This window comes from Suricata suricatta, chromosome 17 (assembly GCF_006229205.1).
Source record: "Suricata suricatta isolate VVHF042 chromosome 17, meerkat_22Aug2017_6uvM2_HiC, whole genome shotgun sequence".
NCBI classification, from domain to species: domain Eukaryota; kingdom Metazoa; phylum Chordata; class Mammalia; order Carnivora; family Herpestidae; genus Suricata; species Suricata suricatta.
In genome coordinates this window covers 34,347,521-34,354,680 of record NC_043716.1, presented here as the reverse complement: position 1 = coordinate 34,354,680, position 7,160 = coordinate 34,347,521, and the positions used below count along the sequence as shown (strand labels likewise).

Below are 7,160 nucleotides of genomic sequence, written 5' to 3'. Positions count from 1 at the left end.
CGAGGATAATTAAGATATAGAGAAAAGGAAGAAAGTTTCATTCCTTAGGGCAGGCTGGTGCCCACAGAGGACGTGCCCCAGAACATTAGGGCTGGAAGGGGGCTAACACAGTCTCTCATATAGATCGGAAAACTAAGGCCCAAAATGGGGATGGGCTTGCCCAGGTTCCAGTGGTCTTGAATCGGATTTATTAATGAGAAAGTAGGAGTGTTGGGTCTTAGCCTCCAATCCTGATGGACCAAAGCAACTCAAAGGTGGCGCCTGGAAGACAGATAAGAGGGTGGTGTCATCCTACAAAGGGAAGGCAGGCGCCCCAAACGGGATCCAGGACCTCGTCCTCCCTCACTTAGTGCCTGGAAATCCTTGCCGCCTGCCATTTCCTCCCCAGAGGCTGCAGGCAGAGAAAGAGGGAGATCCGCCCTGTCCATTTCTGAGCCCAGAGCCTCACCCCGGGGGGCGGGACCGGCAGTGAGGGTAAGAGTTCTCTCATTTCCGGTCCTTGTATCTCGAGCTGTGTTTTTGGCCAAGTCATTCCCCCCCACCTCCCGCTCAATTTTGCCATCTGTAAAATGGGTTGCTGTCCCTGCCACACCACGCGGGGCCAGGATGCCCTAAGAGGGGAGCGCAGAGACAAGGTTATGTGCCTGGTTGCTGGAAACCAAATTCCTCCCCGCTCCCTCAGGGGCTGCCTCAAAGGGGCGTCTGGAAATTGCACCGAGCCAGCCAGTCTGGGAGTGACACAATCGGCAGCCCCGACGCGACGCGGGGATCCGCAGACACAGAGCAGCTATTGAGACGGCAGGGGGCGGGAGGTGGGGGCGGTGAGCCGCCCGGCAGCGGCAGCGCGAAGTGGAGACGGCCGCCCGCGAGTCGCCCCTACCCCCACCCCACCCCACCCTGTCCACACCCGCGGCCGCCCCTCCTCCCGGTCCAACCGGCCCGCTCGGGCTGGGCGCCCGCCGGGCGTTCCCAGCTTCCTATTTGTGGCCCGGAGCGCGGAGCGTGTCACGTCCAGGAAGGACGAGCCTGGCCGGGCCACAGCGGGGACCTGGCGTCCCGCGGGCAGCGGCCCCCGCCCAGCCCCGGGCACGCCTCTGCGGGCGCCACGTCCGGGCACGGGTGCGGTCTCCGGGCTCTGTGTTGGGGGGTGGGGGGAGGGACAGGGGTGGGGGGAGACGAGCCCAGCGCCCGCGGTGGCTCTGCACCACGAGGGGGGCGCACTCCTGGAGCCTCCTTTACAGCCCCGGACACTTGGTCAACTGAGAGTTGGCAACTCAGGGGCCCAAAAGCAAAGCCAGCAGGGAACAAGGGGGCGCCAACAACCTAAGCCGCCCCCCCCAACCTCCGCTGCCTGCACCCAGCTAGAGAGAGTTTCCTCTGCTCAGTTCGCTGCCCCTGGCCCTGAACTAGGACCCCAGCCAGCCCTGGAACTATAGGATGACATCCTATGGCCGAGGAAGGTGGAGAGAGCCTAGGGGTCACCGTGTGCCTTGGCAGATGAGAAAACCCAGGCCCAGAGAGGGGCCCGGACTTGTTCAAGGTCCTCACTGTGAGTTAGTGCCTAGCCCACGTCTTTGTTGCCCAGCCCAGGGCCCTTTCTCCACCTCCCTGTATCCTACTTCAGATTAAATCAAATCCACCCTTGTGCTAAGGACAGTCAGACTTTTTTTTGCCAGTGTGGTTTGGCTGAATTAGTGAAATGCCGGGAAAACAAAATGGAAGGTTTCTAATAAAAGCTGTCTCCATTGGTTCGGAGCGTTATAAGCCCTCACTGTCTGGTCCCACAAATCACCTGCACGACCTTGTTTGACATTTGCAGAGTGGCAGCGACAGGCGCACCAGCACCCCCTCCTTTTTTGTTACACCCCCCCTCCCCCAAAACACATACACAATGGCATTTTCTTCTCTGGTACCTGGAAGGGGCAGAAATGTGGCAGCGACCTGGTTTGACCGGTGTTGCCTGTGTTTTTCCTCTTCCTCTAAAAACGGGCCAGGGCTGGGAAAGTGGGGATAGGAGATAAATTCGAATCTCCTGCTATTTTTTACCTCAACTTAGGGCTCTTGCCTTCTACCCATGGCAAATCTCAAACTGTGTCCCATGATTATATTTAGACATCCCTTCTTTCCCCGGCTTCGTAGAGGGCTAATTTAGCTATTGTCCAAGCACACCAAGAAGGCAACGTTTCAAACCACACCAAGGATGAATGACCCTTTACTTACAAGTCCCACATCAAGACTAGCTGCTCCCAGCTCCCCACCCTGCGCCCTTGACAGTTAAGCGAGGAAATGGCCAGCTGCCCAGGGTGGTAAATTGCAAGCCTTAGCTTGTCAAGACTTCCTTGGCCAACCCTGACCTAGGGTCAGTCCTGCAGGGGGAACTGAGAACCAAAGTCTAGATCACCTCAACATGCGTGTGGCTGAGCAAATCCCTCAGCCTTCCTAAGACGTTCTTTGCCTCCATCCCCATAGCCTCAGAGAACCACTCCATCTTCTCACCTGTTGGAGAAACACCATCTCATCTCACAGTATGATGACTGGCCTCAAAATGCTTTCAGATGACTGCTCTATACTTGCAGGAGGAAGAGGGGCACATCCGAACCCCCATATCCTCATCATACCTGTGCGTACAATGTGTAAATGTAATTCTGTGCCCCGGAGGCTGGCTTGAGGGCGTAGGAATCCTGGGTCTCTCACCTCTCTGTGCCTCTCCTCCGCCATGAGGGCCCAATCTCGGAAGTAAGACTTGAGGTCATCACAGATTCTTAAATAGGGAAGCCACCTTCAAGATCCCGTCCTTCTCACTCTGAAGCAATGTTGTAATTATTAATTTGCATATTGAATATCTGCCCTGTTGCTACAGCCGAAGAGTGTTCTCTTCACTCGGCCTCACAGTAGACTAGGAGACAAACAAGTCACACGCTGATTATAAACAATGTGAGAAGTGTGACGGTCGTGTACAGAGTGTCGGAGTGACCAGCTCTGCCTGGGAAAGAATCCCATATGCAGAGGAGGGGATACTTGAGCTGGGTTTTAAAGAAGGATGAATGGTTGGCCCAGAAAGGTGGGTTGGGATAGAGGCTGAGTTAGGACTAGAACCCCATTTCCTAGGCTGGTTGGTGCTCTTCCACAGAAGGTCACGTCACCTTCACATGACTCGATAGGGAATCTGAAGACCAGAATCCCAGCTGTCTGAAGTGCAGTAAGTCTGGGAAAGGCCATGATGATGTTTAGCCTTGGCCTCTGTGACCATCAGCAAGACCAGACCAGCCTGGGCCACGGAGGGAGGAATCAGAGACAACCTCCCAGACAGACAGCCAGGCCAGCAGTGAACATCTGAGTCTTTCAATATCTTGATGTAGCCTGGAGGGAACCCAGGGTGTAGTCCTGTTTTTCCAAGGCAAGGAGAGGAAAGGTAGTTTCCATTTCTTTCTCCACTCGTGGGTTCCGGAAGTATAGCCTGGTGAACTTGATCATTGGAATCTTGACCATGTGTGTGTGGCTTATCCACTGGTGCAGAAATTGGTCCCTGGACTTCCTGGTCCCTGCCGTCCGGCATGGGGAGCTCAGAGGAGCACTAATGTCTTAGTACAGGGCTGCTAGCTGAGTTAAACACGGGACTGAGGAATGAATATCCAACAAAAATGAACTTGGCACCTATGGCTCTTTTTGGATCAGTCTCTCTATTGCTTCCCTTCCTTTAAAATATGGAGGAATTTGGATTTTTATATTATTTTTAAAGATCGGAATAAGAGAAATAGTAATATGCAAGCAAAGGGATGAGAAAGGGGTGCTAGACGGATGTCCTGGAACTGACTTCCTAAGGGATGGAGCCATGAGGGCTGGAGCAGTGAGGCCATGAACTTGCAATGTGGCTTTGAGTGGCCCCCATTTGCAGGGAGTCCGTTTCCTTACCTATAACATGGGAGTTAAATATCCAAGGAACGTGAAGCCTGGAGTGTGGACTCAAAGAGTTCTGATTCTTGAACCCACCGCTCACCTGCCCAGTTCTATGCCCCCCGCCATGTGGAAAATGGGTGCCCTGGTGACCATCTTACACATGGGTCTGGAATGCCAGATTGAAGGAACATGGCGAGGGTGGGGAAGGAGAAGCATGTGCCCGGAGCCCAGACCGGAGGGGGGGGGGGAGCGTGTGTAGAAGGAGGGCTGGGAGGATGGTCTCAGGGGCAGGCAGGAGGGCTGGAGGGGGTGGAGCTGGAGGGGCGCAGGGGAGGCAGAAGGGGTGTAGATGGATCTGCCGGTTGTTGGGCAGGTGGGCTTGATGGGACCTGTTCTGACATTCCCACACACCGTGGTTCAACTCATGGGGCGGCTCTTGGGATTCACCAGAGTGGGTCCCCCACAGTTCGGTGGAGGTTTCAGGTTCTCCATCCCTGGTCTCCTGAGCCCAAGTCCCCAGCTCCCTCCCTGACCTGCCCCTAGGGTCTAAAACACTCGGATCATAAAGAAGTGGAAAAACCCCAATCCTTTGAAAAGGGTCCTGTTCTTTCACTCAAGACAGTGGGTGTGAGCCCTGATAGAGCCAACCCAAACATGTCACATCATCCCCAAATACATAATGGTATTCATTCCCCTTGTGGTAGAGATCCAGGCAGCAAGATGAGGCTCCCCACGGGGAGGGAGGTAAATAAGGGAGTCTTAATTTGTAACTGGCTAATGTTTGAAGTTCTAATTTTGTAGCTTTCCAGGCTGAGCGTTATTTTGTGGTCTAAGATGCTCTGGGATCTTATTCGCTAGCCCAAGCCACCATCATTCACCTCAGCCGGCCTGCATTCCTGTTCTTTATAAAACTCTGCTGCCCCAGGGCCTTGCTCGGTCATGCACCGCTCCCCCCCCCACCCCCCATGATGAGTTTGCTGGCCTCCAGCAAGCATAGCCTCTCCCTGGGCACCTGCAGGAGACCAAGCGCAACCCCAGCCGTAAAATGAGTGCACCAGTCAAACCAGCTTGGTGCCTTCCGAAACGGATTTTTACAAAGCCACAACCGGAACTCGAGAAAAGTAATTTCCCCACGCCAAGTTCCCACTGTTCCCATTTTTTGGTTCAGTATTCCTGACTCCAGGGGAGCGGCCCTCATTACTCTGACGGGTCAATCCATCCCTCCCCTGCTTCTGACCCCGCATAATGTGGTCACCTCACACAGGAGGGGCTGCTGGGGGCCGTTCTCCTGCAGTCATCCCCGAGCCCCACCCCAAACTTCAGCACCTGCCCATTTACCCCGGGGCATGTTGGGATCTTCACGGCAGAGGTCTTCTTTGGCTTGATCTGTGCCCACCCACTCAGGCTGGCCGCGCTCCGCGGCTACCACTCCTGTTATCCACGGACAACACTACAAAATGTGACTCACCATCATTCGTGGTGATTAATCCTGCATATCAGTGGGTAGCCCAGAAGGCCCGCCCGCGGAGCTGTGGTCCTGAATAGTCTTCTGGCCTGGTCGCACCTTCAGCATAAAGTCCAAGTTAATGGATGCCATCCAACAGGTGCTTGGGACAGGTTAGCAGTGCTTTTAAGTTGGGATTCCCTGAAAACTGGTGATTTGGGACGAGGCTGACTGCCCACTCCACTACTCCTTTTTGTTTGGTTGTTTGTTTGTTTGTTTTTTTAATAAACCCTTCGAGAGTGATGCTGACATAGGTAGGCCTCTACCAGAGACATACACCAGGAGGAGGTATCTCTATCTGTGTCTTGACCCCTATATCTATGCGAGTCATCAATCCACCTGGGGATTTATTGTGACACACTGGCTTGCACAACTATGGCAGCTGGCCAGACAAACCCAGAGTTTATCAGGCAGGCCGGCAGGCTGCCATTCCAAGGCAGGAGCTAATGATGCAGCCCAAGGCAAAATGTCTTCTGCAGGGAGACCTCAGTGTTGATCTGAAAGTCTTTCAACTGATTAGATGGGGCCCACCAAATTAGCAAAGATAAACTCCTTTAATTCAAGTTAACTGTAGATGTTAAATAACATCACAGGGAGCCCTAGATTCGCATTTGGCTGAAGGAGGTGCTATATAGCCTAGCCAAGTTGGCACACAGAATTAACCATCGCAGGCCCTGCGGCAGGAAAGGCAAACCCATTCTCGGAATGTGTTGATTCCAGTCACGATTAATTGTTGCTTCATCCAGGGCGGAAGGGATCCAATCTAATCACCATGATCTTTTTTTAAGATGGTGGCATCTGAGGACATGACGTTGGTCTCTTAGTGGCAGATTGGTTGATAGTAGCTAGATAAATCTTGGTGAGTGGGAAGCTCTTGTGGTTTGGCCCAGTTGCAGCTTTCATTAGTTACTCCCATGGACCTCCCCATTGACACATCCACTGAGTGAGCCCTGGGCTGACCAATCACAGAGGCTGGTTAATGTCAAGGGGCACAGTTATTCAATTGACACCATTGCCTCAGTGCATCTTCCATGATGGATGCCCTCTGATGGGCATTCATGTGTAATTAATCTTCGCATCTCATGCCCATTCCCACAGACCCGTCCCCGTGTCTATTCTCCATGCCTCCTTGTCCCTGATCTTCCAAACTTCATTTCTCAAGTGCCTGGCCAGCTAGTCAAGCCATTTGCTGCTGTCCATGACTCTGGTATATTCTTACCTTGGGCCACTTTTCTTCCCACATGCAGTGAATGCTCCGCCAGCTGGGGGGGTTCTCGGACTGCTGTTTTTCAGGACCACCCAGAGTAGGACTATAGTGCAGCCCAAGTCGGTTCCCAGCTTGCATCCAGCAAGACAATCCATCTGTGAACCAAGCTCTGCCTTCAGAGGATTCTAAAGGACCCTCCACCAGTGCCCCCCACCCCTGTAGCCACCATACACGCAAGCCAGAGAAGAGGCACCAGGGTAAGAGTGCTTGGGGAGGGCGGGGCCACCTCGTACGTCATACCTATGCCCCCGTTTCTGCTCAAGGGCCCTCCTGGATGTGTTCTTTGCAGGGCAGAGTGTTCGCTAACATGAAACATTGACCCCATAGGGGAGAATTCTGGCTGCGTGCATCTTGACGGCCATGGTCACCAGTTCGGCTTCTACCAGGATCCAGCATTCCAGAAGCTGTTTTGCAAAAGGTCTGGAATGATCTTACACAGATAGCACGGGCCAGTGTCTGCATACTTCTCCTCACAGGGCCTGCCATGATCTC

At 53.7% G+C, this 7,160-nt stretch overlaps 1 long non-coding RNA gene across 1 annotated transcript in view; it reads right to left on the bottom strand.

Moving 5' to 3' along the window:
* The window catches only part of LOC115282402, a 7,496-nt gene extending 1,808 nt beyond the window's left edge, over positions 1 to 5,688 (bottom strand). The window contains exon 1 of the long non-coding RNA XR_003904627.1: positions 5,366 to 5,688. This is a non-coding gene — a long non-coding RNA (uncharacterized LOC115282402). The remainder of the gene's footprint in view (positions 1 to 5,365) is intronic.
* Positions 5,689 to 7,160: the final 1,472 nt, after the last annotated feature.